The sequence below is a fragment of the Agelaius tricolor genome, unplaced genomic scaffold, assembly GCF_023055355.1.
Source record: "Agelaius tricolor isolate 1412-34295 unplaced genomic scaffold, bAgeTri1.0.p SCAF_4, whole genome shotgun sequence".
Classification (NCBI taxonomy): Eukaryota; Metazoa; Chordata; class Aves; order Passeriformes; family Icteridae; genus Agelaius; species Agelaius tricolor.
This window is the reverse complement of record NW_027269264.1, coordinates 3382039-3395215: the sequence shown is the minus strand read 5'-3', so window position 1 is coordinate 3395215 and position 13177 is coordinate 3382039. Positions and strand designations below refer to the sequence as shown.

Genomic DNA, 13177 nt, shown 5'->3' with positions numbered 1-13177 from the left:
GTAAGTCTCCAAGTGGGAAACAGCATTTAAAGCCTGAATTGTATTATTTAGGTAGAAGAAGAATTAAACAAGGAAAGTCTTGCAGAAGAATAATAACTACATATAAGCCTTATAAATTTAAATTTTCTAGTACTAATGCATTTTTTTACATACATTGCTTATTTTCATCCACTTCTTTTTTTGGTACTCAGCTCCAGCTGTAAGAAGACATGGTATTCAGTCATTTCTTTTGAGGCTAGGGAGATAAGAAATAAAGTTGTAAATAAATTAAGTAATTGATTTCTAGAAAGAGGATGGCCAGTGTAGCACACTTCACCGTTGATCTTGTCTGAATTTACAGACTGATGCAGGAAAACCATTAGAAAAGCATTGTATGTACTAGTATGTTTTTAACAATTTTCTTTTGCTGTCACTCATTAGCCATGCATGCAGGACATTAATTATTTGTCTCTCAGACATGCAATGAATCTTTTAAGTTGTGTTTAAATGAATATTTCATGAGCTTTCAGCACCTGTGCTTTGCTGTATGTTTTCAAGGAAAATTTGATCTATGAGTGGAAGCTTTAAATGTCGGAAACACAAAGCAGGGAGCTTTATCATAGTGCCATAAGATTCTAGGAAAAGAAGGTATTTATTATTAATTATTAAGAGCTGAAAGCTATGGTATTAGCTTTCTTTTTAACAGGAAATTTTCTGTTGGGTAAGACAAACTCTGCTTCATCTATATTGATTGGAAAAACTATGAACTGTACATCAGTTCTTCATGAGGAAAAGGCTGAAGCACTCAACAACTTTTTTGCCTCTGTCTTCACTGGCAACCCCTCTTCCCACAAGTCTTGACTGGATGGACATCAGGATGGGGATTGGGAGAACAAAGTCCCTCCCACTCTAAGTGAAGACCAGGTTATTGACCACCTGAACAAACTAAATGTATATAAATCTCTGGGATCCAAATAGATGCATTCCAGAGTCTCAAGGCAATTGTCCGATGGCGTTCCCAAGACACTCTTGATATTAAAAAATTCATAGCAAACAGGTGAAGTCCCAGGTGACAGGAGAAATGGTTGCTGTACCCATCACTAATGAGGGTATAAAGGAGGACCCTGGGAAGCACCAACCTGTCAGAGTCCCCTCCATGCCTGGGAAGATCCCAGGACAGATCCCCCTAGAAGCTCTGCTAAGGCACATGGAGCACAGGGAGCCAGGGCATGCACCAAGGGTGAGTCCTGCCTGACCAGCCTGGTGGCCTTCTGTGATGGAGTGGCTGCATCAGTGCCTGAGGGAAAGGCTACAGGTGTCATTTACCTGGACTTCAGTAAGGCCTTGACATGGCCCCATAACATCCAGCTCTCTAAGAGGTGTGGGTTGTGCAGATCAGCTGTTAGATAGACAAGAATGGGTTGGGTGGTAGCATCCAGCGGGTGGTGGTCAATGGCTCAGAGTCCCAGAGGATGTCAGTGGCAAGTGGTGCCCTCAGGGGTCTGTACTGGGACCAGTATTATTTAATATCAATGACATAGACAATTGAGTGCACCCTCAGCAAATTTGCAGATGAACACCAAGCTGAGTGGTGTGGTTACTCTACTGAAGACAGGACGCCATCCAGAGGGACCTGCATAAGCTCTAGAAGTGTGCCTGTGGGACCTTAATGAGATTCAGAAAGGGCAAGTGCAAGGTGCTGCACCTGGGTTGGGACAACCTCTGTTGTCAGTCCAGTTTGGGGGAAGGGATTGAGAGCAGCCCTGTGAGGACTTGAGGGTGCTGGTGGGTGAGAGGCTGGACATGACCCAGCCATGGGCACTGACAGCCCAGAAAGCCAAACGTGTCCTGGGCTGCAGCCAAAGCAGCTTGGGCAGCAGGAGAGGGAGGGGATTCTGCCCCTCTGCTCTGCTCTGGTGAGACCCCACCTGGAACCCTGCATCCAGCTCTGGGGTGCACAGCACAGAAATTGACCTATTGGAGTAAGTCCAGAACAGGGTGGACTAATCACCAAGGTGATTTATAGGATGGAGCACCTCTCCTAAGAGGAAAGACTGAGAGAATTGGGATTGTTCAGCTTGGAGAAGAGCAGGCTTAGAGATGACGTAATGCCAGCCTTACTGTACCTGAAGGGAGCCTATTAGAAACCTGGAGAAAGACTTTTACAAGACAAAAGGGAATGGCTTCAGAGTGAAGGATAGTAGGTTTAAATTAGATATTAGGGAGAAATTCTTTACTGTGAGGTTGGTGAGGCACTGGAACAGGTTTCCCAGAGAAGTTGTGGATGCCCCTTTTTTAAGAAGTGTTCAAGACCAAGTTGCACGGGGCTCTGAGCAGCCTGGTCTAGGAGGAGGTGTCCCTGTCCATGGCAGGGGACTTAGAAGTAGATAATCTTTGAGGTCCCTTACAACACAAACCATTCTGGAATTCTATGATTTGTTTTTTTCTCTAATTTACCTTGTGAATCTTTGCTGTGTGGTAGAAGATGGTCACCTAATTGTGTGGATACAACAACACATGGTCAGCTATGACCTATGACCTGTCCTACATTTTCATTTTATAGAAACTGGTGCATGGAAATAGAAGACCAATTAAGGACACTGCTGTGCTCTTTGCTTTTGCCAGGGAGTTGTAGTTTTTGGTACAGACTTGGAATAGGGAACTCACAGATTTCCTAGGGTCCCAAATTTAGATGGGCTGGATAACTGCATATGTCCAGTTTACATGGCAAAGGGGTGGGGGCTGTGGGTGTGACTTCTATGAAAAGATGCCAGAAGTTGTCCCTACATCAAAAAAAGCCATTTTCTCAAAGATGGATCTTCTGCTGACCAAAGCTGAGCTGTCAACCATGTTGGTGCACATCTGTGATAATGTATTATCCTTATTAGTCCACTCTGGCCCTTGACTGGCAGTAGTCAAATTTTTCAAGTCTGAAAAATTTTTCAATTTCAAGTCTCAAAATTTTTCAATTTTGAGCCTGTGATGGTAATAGATGAAGTATCTCCCTGTCCTTACCTCTTTATGCCATTAGCATTTTGTCATATTTTGTCCCCCCATCCACTTGAGGACGAGGGCAGTGGATTGACTTGGTGGTCACCTGGTGAGGTGGGGACACAGCTGAGGGCAACCTACCAAGTGACTCACGTTCATGAGCCTGGCACTACCTTGGTGGAGTTGATCTGGTGCCCAAGCCTGGCCCAGGTGTAAGTCACAGCAGCTGGAGTGCAATGCATGTTCAGCATTTCTTCCCCCTGAGATTTGCTTAGTTACTTGTATGATGGCAAAAAAGGGCACTCTCATTAACATGAGACTGATGCCATCTTTATGGCTTGGAGCAACATGGAAATTGGAAGGGGCTGGTCTACCTTGTGTACCTGGCTTTTCTCTCATGGCCCAAGCTCTCAAATGTATCCACAGCTTGAAGCTTGAAGGCAGTGGCGCATGCTGTGGTCTGTTTTCATAATGCATTACATGAACAAAATCAAAGGAAAATTTTCTTCACATTTCAATTTCACGTTTATTTTATTCTGTGTTAAAAGAACAATTCCAAATTCTTTTATGTTGAAAGGACTAAATAGGATCACAGCACAGGAACTAATTTTTCAGAAAACTTTTGTTTGATTATGAAATTATATACTGTATAATCTCTTACCTGTGATAGAACCAGATCTGCCTCTTCCTTTTCTAAATAAGGGATCTGAGGTCAGTTTTATGTATCTTCAGAGGAATCTTACAAATTGCAGTGAATATAAGCAAGCAGAACACATGATTTTTGGTTGCAATCCAATGTGATTGCTGTAGGATGAAGCAGATACTACAGCACAAATTTCACTTATAAACAATGTTATATTGTTAATGTAGCTAACCATTGTAGACCTTATCTTCCTCACATCCTTTTTTTTTTTTTTTTTTTTTTTTGACAACTGGTAATAAGTTACAGCAGGAACCCAGAAGAATTTATTTCTGGGCAAATTGAATCCACCTGAAGGCAGGCAGCAGTGAAGTGTAAAGAGATGATGAAGAGTGCAGGAACGGAAAGGGAGAGAAATCTGGTGCACATAGTGGGTGAACAGAATATGTGCCACGAGACATGGGATTTAGTTGCTCACTTTACTCCCTAGTTCCTTGGTATGGGTCCAATTTATTGTGGTAACTTGTTTATCACTTACCATCTGTTTCTTGTGATGCATAACAGTGAAAAGTTTGTTTGGCCTCTTTCCTTTGGAGAAGGGTTTTGGTCATTTCTCTTTACTTATTAATGATTTTCCAAACCCAAGAGCTTAAAGTGACATGAGGTATTAAAACCCAGAAATTTTACATACTCACTTTTCATCATTTTTGCTTACTGTCAGGGAGGTTTTTGGCTGTCCAAACTATACAGGTGCCACATTCATTTTGCATTAGAAGCTTTTTCAACACAGTCAGTAGCAAGTATTTTGATTTAGTGTTAAAATTTTAAAACTATTTCATTTCCCTCAGTTATTATGGCATGCCCATATTTGTATGGAAGCAGATATCTAAGTGTTGCTAACAAGAACGGTGGAAAAACTAGAAAAAATGTTCCTCTGGTCAAGCTTTCAAAATATGAAACTTCTTTCTGGGCACATAATTTTAGAATGATGCTTTAATAATTTATTTTAAAAACTCAAAGCCCCAACTTGAATGGAGAAGCTTACTACTGTTTCAAACATGAAAAATTTAAAAACATTTATAAACATTTCTCTGTGTGCATATCTGTACATAACAGTGTTGTAGCAAACAACTGCAAGCTTATGCTGTTATTTCTTGCCCTTTTTAAGACATAACATTTTATTGGGCAGTTATGATTTGAGTCCCTTTAATACCTGTCAAAGGTTATTAAGCATCAGATTTTGGAACCTGGGGCATTGTTGAGGGTTACATTTGTTAAGGGGCTGCTGATTGCAGCAAGTACTGTGGAGAGCAATAGGAAGTTATTACTTACTCCCCCCTCCAAAGGCCCAAACCTTAATTTACAGCTCAGAAACAGCATTACATGGCCAAATGCCATTGTCAAAGCCGCCATGCCATTGCAGGGCTGAAAAGGGGAGAACTTTGGAGAAGATGGATAAACATAATTAAGAGGCAGTGAAAGGAAGGACCACACTGAAATGGAAAGCAGAGGGTAAAGTAGAGGTGAAGAAAAGAAGAATGAAAGAAGAATGCAAGAATAACAAGCTAACCAAGAAAATATTCTAATTTCATCACCACTATCTGACATTCCATCTCAGATTAGGTTTAAAGGTAATCTTTAAGTGATCTCTTCACAAAATTTCTTTCCTGAAAGGCATGTGACATGAAATGATAAAACATTCAACATTCGTTGGTTTTCTAATGAATATGCAAGGAATGGGCAGAGGACATTTGCTTTAGTTCTGTATCTTAGTGTGTGTGCTATTTTATTTTTTTTAAATTCTCATAATGCCTGGAAGTCCTTTGACCAAACAGGAAGTTTTCTTTTGAACTTTTTATGACTAACATAACCACAAGAAAGCTAAGAGCATTGCTGGGATTTCAAATAGAAGAAATGCAGCATGAAGTAGATAACATTTTATAAAAGCCATAGAAGTGGTCCTGGGAGTAAATGAAATTACAAAAGTACAGATGCATCTTATATAGAACATGACAGTTAAAAGGGAGTTGCATTGAAATATCATTTTAACTAGCTTAGACAGAAATTAACCCTCTGAATAGACAAGACTAAAACCATCCCTAGAGCCAGTGCCTAGATTATTGCATCAGGGGTGAATTGGGCCCAATGTACTGATGATAGGATATGGAGCTTGAAAAGGGCATGAACAAAGATGAATTGGAAACAGATGTCAGAAAGAATTTTTAGAATCATACATTTATGTAGTAGCTACTGGGCAAGGCACTTGATGAAAAACACAAAGGGACAAGAAGAAGGAAAAGAGAGATTGGCATATTTTACTGCTTCAGCTAAAACAATCTGTGCAGGTGATGTCTAATGTCCCTAACATTTCTTCTTCTACTCACTTCCACGTTAAGACGTAAAATGGCAATATTGAAACATGTTGAATCTGTCTCTTAATACTTTGCAGTGTATCAGTCATATTATCAAACCATAGAATGGTTTGGGCTAGAAGGAACCTTTAAAGATCATCTATTCCAAGCCCCTGCCATGAGCAGGGGTGGATTCAGCTACATCTGGTTGCTCAAGTAGTTGTTCCATTTTTTCACTACCTTCATCATAAAAAAGCTTCAGCCTGAATCTACGCTCTTTTTGTTTAAAACCATTACTCCTTACAAATGCAGGCCCTATTAAAAAGTCAATCCCCATTTGTTTTTGTAAGCCCCCTTTTAAAGTATTGAAATGCTGTAATGAAGTCTCCTTTTACTCTTTTGTCCAGGCTGAACAATCCCTAATCTCTCAGGCTTTCTTCATAGGAGAGGTTCTCCAGCCCTCCAACAACTTTTGTGTCCCTCCTCTGGACTCACTCCAACAGGTAGGTCCATGTCCTTCCTGTGCTGGGACCCCACAGTTGGATGCAGGCTTCCAGGTGGGGTCTCACCAGAGCAGAGGGGCAGAATCCCCTCCCTTGCCTTGCTGCCCACCCTGCCTTGGGTGCAGCCCGGGATAATTGGCTTTCTGGGCTGCACCTGTCTAACTTCTCATCCACCAGCACCCAGAATATCTCTTGGCAGGGCTGCACCCTCTGTTGACTCCCCAGCCTGTGTTGATGCCAAGGGTTGCCCCAGCTCAGGTGCAGAACCCCCCTGCACTTGGCCTTGTTTGAAGCTCCTGAGGCTAATGAGGGCCTGCTTCACAGCACTTGCATGCCTCATTCAGCATGTGCCAGGTTATTAAGGTTATAGAAGTAATTTTAAAGGTACTTTTCATAACTCCAGATTGAAAAAGACTGTTTTCACAGAACTTCAGAGAAGCTAGCTGCTCACACAGTGTAGTGAGGCACAACAAGCCTCTGGAGTAGGAGACTTACTACAGGATTACTTCTAGGAAGCTCTTACCAATGGCTGCAGTAAATAATGTATTTAATACTGATACTTACTAACAGAGGTCATCAGGTGGCCATTGGATGTATTCCAGTCCTTGTACCTGGAACTGCCTGCGGCGAGAAGATATGAAGTGATTTTTCCCAGATAATATTTCTGATTAGACTTAAATAAGTACTTGCTGTATCCAAGTCTTTTGCCATTTAAATCACACTATAATAATTTAGCACAAAGGTAAGCACTCAAAAAAGTCATATATCTAATGTAGAGATAAAACTTCAGCTTGAGGCATTGATTCAAGGATTCTTTCTTGTGGCACTCACCAGTTGCATAAAAACATAATATGGATTCTGGGGTTCATACATAGTCACAGACCCGTGCATTAGTTAGCAGTAGAAATCCCAGGTAAAATGAAACCTGGACAATTCCATGATAGTTCAAAAACTCTTTAGTAGAAGGAGCACATTATATGAGCTTAACTGGAACTACTAGTCTGCTTTGCTGTTTGGACTTGCACTAAGTTTGAAAACCACTTCCAAGACTGGTCTAAATGCTAAACCACATATACCAGATAACCAAAGGTGTAATTTAGCTGAACTGATATTTCTGATTTTCATTAGACCAGGAAAAGATGCAGTTTTGGTCATTGAAACATTCAGAGAAACAGGATGTATGACTTGAGTCTTCCAAAGCTCTGAAAGCTCTGAAAGGAAATAAAATTCTCCTGCTTTTTCCCCTTTTAGATTAAATAAAGCCAAAAATGCCAGATGAGTGTGCATCAACTCCGTGATATTCTTTTTGTGATGATACTGAAGTCCCAGTTGCCTTGGGGAGGTGATCCTCACTTGGTCTTTCTCACCTGTAAGAGTTTTGAAGGCCCCCAAGATTTTGATCATTTTTAATTGTTATTCTATCCCTTTATGCTTTAATTGCATAAAATTAATTTTAATCAAAATTGCATACCATTAATTTTATCTTTTCAATCAATCAATACTTCTAAAAATTCCAAGCATTTTCTATGCTACAAATAGGACAGTATATATCAAATTTCATTTGGACAGTATGTATCAAATTTCATTCAATATAGGCACATTCTGTTACCATTGTTTGCTTCAAAGATAACAAAATCATCATACTGGTTTTCCAGAAATAAAAATTTTTACACTAGAAATTTATTCTTGGGATACCATTCACTGCTTTATTTTTCCCCCCAAAATTACCTCTTGAAAGAAAAGAATAGGAGGTATTAGTGTTTCCATTTTTACTTTGGATTTATGATTTCATAGTGCAAATACTCATAGGTAGTGACAGCGTCTATATTTTAGATGTAGTTGAAACCTAATGGTAAATCAGCTGCAAATATTACAAACACAATATTGTTATTTGGTTTGGTGTTTTGCTTCTTGGGTTTTGGTGCGGGTGGGGGTGGGGCTGGTGTTATTGTTTCTGTTGCATTTCATTTAATTGGCATAAGGAAGGTTTTGTTTTGCTGGAATTTGTTATGTAGCAATCTGTAAAAGTATTGGACTGATCTGGAGGCTGATAAATGAATCCACAGTTTCACATATTTTTACCAAATATTTCATGCTTCAGTTAAATGTCCAACAAAATGGAACTGTAATTGATCCACCACAAATCACATAAAAATGTAATTTGATTTTCTAGTATTTTCAACTTGAAATCCGTGTGCTCATCTGTGACACAATAATATTTCGCGTTCACGGTGATCTGCTGTAAATGTTGCTGAAGGTTTAAAGCCACAAATAGCTGTGCTGCTCTGTTCTATAATCTCACACTCCACTTCAAAAAGAGAAGTTAGTGCTCTGTTTCATTGTGAAAACCCTGTAGCATCTGCAGTAGGTTTCTGCTTGTTGCTTTTCTCTGTTAAATAGTCTGTGGCTGTGGAGCCTGGTTGGTTATAGACCAATAGCTAAATTCAGTACCTGCAGAAATAGACAGATTTCACCAGTGTAAGTACAACCATTTATACAAATAGGGTGTTTGGTCCAAATTACAGCTTTGAAATTATTATTCAACATTCCCACAATGTAAGTCATCCTTAGATGTCTTACACTTCAATGAAAAAGTTTCTCTGAGCTCTGGAACATTATTTACTGCAGATTTCCTCAGGTTTGGATACCACCTCTCAATTAGTCACCTGAAATAGTTTAAAAGGGCATTGCTTTTAAGTACATTTTAATGCCTGTTTTTTCTGAAATTTTAAAGGTTTAACATAAACCCATCATCTCTAGAAAAACAATGAGTCCTATTAAATATTAAAATTTATGTGACATGTTGTTAAGTAGAATTTCACATTGAGTTGGGTAAGATAATGCAAAATTGCATTTCAGAAGTTAAGGTGAAGATGAATGACAACTTAGGTGTACACTCACAAAAATTAAAAAAGAAATCTTCTTCTTTAAAAGAAAATAAAAATTTTATTTTCTTCAAAAAGGTTAATTCATGGGAGAACAAAAAGGTTTTTTTTACTGTCTTTTTTACAGAAGTCAGCTCTGTGCAGAGTTATAAAACATTTCTTAAGAACTGTTATTGCATTTGTTCAACTATTGAAAATGGTGGTGTTCATATTATAGGGTCTGTCTGGAACAGCTTATGTTATAGTTAGGAAAAGAGGGCCTATTTGTGTAATTGAGGAACAGGGTAAGAAGATTTTAAAAGAATCAAGTAATAATTAAGTATTTATTGAAACTAGCTACATTCAAATGGCAGATATTTCAAAATACTTGAAACAACATTTTGAAGTCTGCATAATAAAATTTCAGCTGTTTGTCTCTTTAAACAGAGTCTTCCTAGACAGAGCTGGCAGAGCAAATCAGATATTCCACTTTACAGAAAATTGTGCTAGCAACTCAGGAGGAAGCCTGCAGCATAGTTCCTGAGTTTGAAACGTGTAAGTTTGCAAGCATCTTGAAGAGTCACAGAAAGGCGCTTCACTTCTGCTGCAGTTGCTGGGCAGTGGTGGAGAGCTCTTCCAGGGTCTGGCCTTTGGCAGCAGGAGCATGAGGTGCTCCCCTGCTCTTTGCTGGCAAAACGTGATGTGACAAGTCTGTAACAGATTATCCTCCAGAATTAAACCAGGCTCTGTCCCCTTCCAGGAGCACACACAGATTTGCAGTGATCAAGAGGGGAGATTTGCACTGCAGAAGTTCCTAGGATTAATCCCAAGGATAAGTTAAAAAAATTCATTCCAGCCCATCTGAAAAGATCACGTAATTTTTGATAAATTCATAAACTCTATTGTATTGCTGTACAAAAATACTTTTCTGGCAAAGTAAATTTGCAGTTACTCACATATGCTGTTCTGGACCATACTCATTGTTTCAGGACATGCAGTTTTCCAAGCAGTGTAGTGCTCATGCAGATTTGTAAATTAACAAGGCCTGTACTATTCTGGATACTAAAACTTAACTCCCATTAGTGGAATTATCCTTGATTCCTTGATATTCATAGTTGTTGTGTATATTTTATTATGGTAATAGATTTTTTTTGTATTTATTTTTAGGGGTTTTTTTCTGGGTTTGAGGGTTTTTTTAATATATTTTCCTGTCATATTAAAAGAAACAGGGGAGGAGATAACATCTAACTGGTATTGCTTCCTAATGCAGACTGGTAGATATTTCTTACATATTTTCATTTCATAGATTAAATTCCTATATAACTGAAAAATTTAACTTCCATTAGACCAGATTGCTTGAATCCCCATTTAACCCAGCCTTGAACACTCCCAGAATTTGGGAATTTTTTACAGTTATGCATTCAAGCATCAGAAAACAGAGTTGTTTATGAACATTTCTTATGCTGAGAGCCAGTAAGTGCTGAAGGCAGAGGCTCAGCATGCCATAGAAACATGTAGAGTCCCTGGAAAGATTCTTTAGGACAAGGCCTAAATCAACCTGGCCTAGCTCTAAAGTCTGCTCTTATGGACTGGATATGGACTGGACTCCACCTATTCCTTCCAGTTTTTCTCTGATCTTTTTATCTCAAGGAGCTGATTGGAGATGACTAAAATGATCTAATAAAAATTGGTTCAGAAAGTTGCTGCCTGTTTCAGCATCTCTCAACATGTGGAGATTCACTAATAGGCAGATATTAATAAGAATGTCTAGTTTAATAGTGAAATTCTCTCATATTGCTATGTATTTTCTAAACCGTGTATTAAAACTGCTTTTGCTCAGAGGTTAATGTACTGTGAAAGGTAGGTTTTAATGCATGTGTATGCCATGGGCTATTTCAGACTTAGCAAGCTGTAGAAAGCTATATTAGAATTCTTTCATGTATGCAGTGGTTCTGGGTAGTTTGGTCTTAATTTTCTTGAATTAGTTGAAAAGTGGCAAAATCATGAAGTGTATGTTTCTGTGAGTCTGAATTTTCCTCAAAAATTTGTAAACTGTACTTCAGTCTTACTGTCTTAACACTGCGTACTGTCTGAAGTCACGTTTAGCACCATTTTTCTCCTCCTCTAGGGATATCTGCTCTAAGTATGTGAGTCTGTGCATTCAGGCTGTTCACTGAGCACTTTCCACAGTTTTTATTCAGTCTTTCCACCACTACATATATTCTTAATTGTGTTGCTTTGTGAACTGAAATGAAAACACTGTGTTGCTGTATACCATATATCATGGTTGTTTATAGTTGGAGAGAATAAAGGCATTTAGGATTTTCATTGGTTTTAATTAGTGACACTTTTAGCTTCCTTCCTAGAGTTTTCCCATACTAATGTCTTCGAGCTCAATCATTCCTGTCTTTCCAGTCCTGAGCACAAGAATTTATCTTCTGTTGCTCCAATATTTATTGATATTGCCAGTGTACTGTCCAAAGATGCTCTGGCACACTGAATTAATTTAGTAGTATGCAGAGTTAGTGACTGGATGTGGTGGACTTTGAGAGACAAGTTCCATGCAGAAAAAAACTTGGTCAAAAAAGGATGCTTTAATCTGAGTTACTTTTTTTGCCTAAGAGATGTATTTCCTTTTTTGAATTTACTAACAAAAGTTACACGGAGGATAACTTTGTCATATTACTACAAAAAGTTTGAGCAAGATGTTGCTAAAAAAAAAAAAAAGAAAGAAAAAACCTCAAACTTGAGTTTTGCTTGCACCTCAGTTGGAAACTTTTGGAACAGATAAAGTTACCTTATTGTTAGTCACCTCTAAGTCCATTTTTCCCAATAGCAACTCAACATTTCTCAAAAGTGTTTCGCACTTTGAATTGCTTTGCAAATATTACCACTATATTCCAGCATCAGTGTTAGACGTTGTTGTCTTGAATATCACCTGCGATAAAGCAACCCATGATGCAGTTTGTTCTTTTGAGAGATGAAAATTACTGCAATTTCTGAAATAGCTGCAGATCTTGTAGAATAGTTTTTCATGAAAGTATTCATTTACTTTGCACATTCATTTGCCTTGCAGCGAGAGAAAATCACAATTGCATAAAATAATCCCATAGCTAGCTCATAAAATGTTCAGGCTGGATGAAAGGTTGGGAATGGTGGTGATTAAATTACTATGGACAGCAGCTCAGGCACTTTACATGTACAGATGAATGCAAATAGGTGGAAATTATGTGGAATTAGAGCACTCAATTGCTTCCCAAGTCTCTTACTGCAGTAACTTGATTGACATTAAACCTAATCTAGATTGCTTCCCTAATCTAGATTCTCTCTTCAGGCATTCAGTTAGCTGGAAAATTTATCCAGAGAAGCACCTGAGGAAAACATTATCCAGCCTTTTCTGTTGCTCCTGTCTACCTGGCTAGCTCTATAGTTATTTATAATAACAATCATGTGTAGTTATAATATCTATATAACTATAGTAGTAGTTGTGATAACTAGTTAGCTAGCTAGTTAGTTATTAGTCATCAGTACATCCTAGGAAACACTACCTGCTTTCCTATCTTGCTGTATAACAAAAAGGCATTTACAAGAAATACCAGCCTTACTTGCAAGCCTTACAGCCTTGCAAATACTCTAGAAATTACCAGTTGAAGCAGTCAATAAGAATACAAACTGTGGAGTCAATGATATGATGACTTTGGCTGGACTCCATAATGAGACTTCTGTTTTTGCTCTTTCATTTCATGAAGTAAATTGCACTGAATCTGTTAGGACATGTGTCTGTGTGACAGCTGCCATAACTACTCTGTCTGTTGTTTCATATATTTTTTGGCATATATTTTTCATATA

The 13177-nt window shown here is 38.6% G+C and overlaps 1 protein-coding gene across 8 annotated transcripts in view; it reads left to right on the top strand.

The window, feature by feature from the left end:
- PRR16 (proline rich 16) overlaps positions 1 to 13177 on the top strand; it is a 144699-nt gene that overhangs the window by 106258 nt on the left and 25264 nt on the right. The window contains exon 3 of one of the 8 annotated variants that reach the window (XR_011678804.1): positions 6369 to 6464. The exons of the other annotated variants lie outside the window; for them this stretch is intronic. The gene's annotated coding sequence lies outside the window, so the exon portion shown is untranslated. The remainder of the gene's footprint in view (positions 1 to 6368; positions 6465 to 13177) is intronic. 8 annotated transcript variants of the gene reach the window in all.